Source organism: Colobus angolensis, unplaced genomic scaffold, assembly GCF_000951035.1.
Source record: "Colobus angolensis palliatus isolate OR3802 unplaced genomic scaffold, Cang.pa_1.0 Scaffold55, whole genome shotgun sequence".
NCBI classification, from domain to species: Eukaryota; Metazoa; Chordata; class Mammalia; order Primates; family Cercopithecidae; genus Colobus; species Colobus angolensis.
The window spans coordinates 7,823,648-7,825,766 of record NW_012119043.1 but is presented as its reverse complement, the minus strand read 5'-3'; positions in this window follow the sequence as shown (position 1 = coordinate 7,825,766).

Below are 2,119 nucleotides of genomic sequence, written 5' to 3'. Positions count from 1 at the left end.
GGTTGCAGTGGCTCACACCTGTCATCCCAGCACTTTGGGAGGCCAAGGCAGGAGGATAGTTGGAGCCCAGGAGTTTGAGACCAGCCTGAGCAACACAGCGAGTCCCCTGTTTCTACAAAAAATACAAAAATTAACCAGGTGTGGTGGTGCATGTCTGTGGCCCCAGCTACTTGGGAGGCTGATGCAGGAGAATTGATTGACCTGGGAAGTCGGGGTTGCAGTGAGCTGACTGTGCCACTGTACTCCAGCCTGGGCGATAGAGCAAGATCATGTCTCAGTAAATAAACAAATAAATAAATAAAGGATAAAGGGATGAGCCAGGGGCCAGGAGCCAGGACTCAGACTTTCAGATGCTGTGTCCTGCCTGGTAGCCCCCAGTGACGGCTGCCCACTGCACCCACCCTCATGCCTGTGTCGCTGGGGCCAAGCAGAGCCACTCTGGGCTCCAGGCCTGGTCTATGTCCCGAAGCGGTGGCTATTACTTGACTCTAAAAGGCTGTGACTGCACCACCGTCCCCTCCCCACCGAGAACTCTGGGCACCTGCTTTGCTCCAGCCCAAGAAAACTGAAAGTAAAAGCTGTCCTGATCACCCTTTGCCCCAGCCTTCCTGTCCCTCAACTGGTTTCTTAGAAATCAGCCGCCTGGCCCTCCAAGTGCAGCCTGGACTTCCTCTCCTGCCCAAAGGCCCCCTCCTCCGGGAAGGTGTCAGGCTGCCAGCAAAGCTACAGTAGGAGAACTGTGCTGGAGTCGGGTGACCGCGAGAAAGCTTGGAGGGCATCTGCCGGTCCTGCAAACGTTGATTCCGTGCCTTTGCATGCCAGGCACAGAGCAGTCAGAGGAATCTGAGCTGTTCATAGTTAGGATAAAAAGGATATATGTGCTGGCACACACCCGTAATCCCAGCACTTTGGGAGGCTGAGGTGGGCAGATCATTTGAGGTCAGGAGTTTGAGACCGGACTGGCCAACATAGTGAAACCCCATCTCTACTAAAAATACAAAAATCAGCCAGATGTGTTGGCGGGAGCCTGTAATCCCATCTACTCGGGAGGCTGAGGCAAGGGAATCACTTGAACCCAGGAGGCAGAGGTTGCAGTGAGCCGAGATCGCGCCACTGCACTCCAGCCTGGGCGACTGAGCGAGACTCTGTCTAAAAAAAAAAAAAAAAAAGAATCTTCCTATGCTGCCCAGGCTGGCCTCGAACTCCTGGGCTCAAGCAATCCACCTGCCTCAGCCTTCCAAAGTGCCAGGATTACAGGGGTGAGCCACCACACCTGGCTGCAAACATTCTCTTAATGGTTGTATTTATTTCAGTGTGTATTAGGGGAAAATGTATCTCATAAAACCTCAGATGTTATGGTTATTATTCCCCGAGACAACACTAAAGTAGACATTTAGATTTCTTTAATGTTCAGGGGAACATTTGTTTAGAACAATATGGTGAAAAATTGTTTTTGGGCGTGGTGGCTGACACCTGTAATCCCAGCACTTTGGGAGGCCAAGACAGGTGGATTGCTTGAGCCCAGAAGCTCAAGAGCAGCCTGGGCAATATGGCGAAACCCCATCTCTACAAAAAATACAAAAATTAGCTGGGCCTGGCAGTGCACATCTGTAGTCCCAACACCCAGGAGGCTGAGGTGGGAGGATCACTCAAGCCTGGGAGGTCAAGGTTTCAGCAAGCTGTGATCACACCACTGCACTCCAGCCTGGGGTGACACAGGGAGACAACAATAACAAAATAACAGATAACAAACATACAATAATAACAAAAACATTGTCTTAAGTGAATGAGGCAGTTTGAGGAATGCTGAATAAAGAAAAGTGAGAGAGGCATATTGGGGGAAAAGCGACAGAGAGATAGACAGAAAGGGAGAGAAACAAAGAGAGAGAGAATTGGGGAGATAAGGGAGAAAGGGATGGAGCCACCCATAGAGGATGGAGAGAGAAGGAGCAACACACACAGATGGACGGAAAGAGAGGGAGAGGAGAGAAGGAGGGGCAAGGGGAAAATGAGAAGGAAAAGAAGGAAGAAAAGAGAAAACAGGGAGAGAACCTAAGGACAACAGAAAGGAGACAAGAAGTAATCCCAGCACTTTGGGAGGCCGAGATGGGCGGATCAC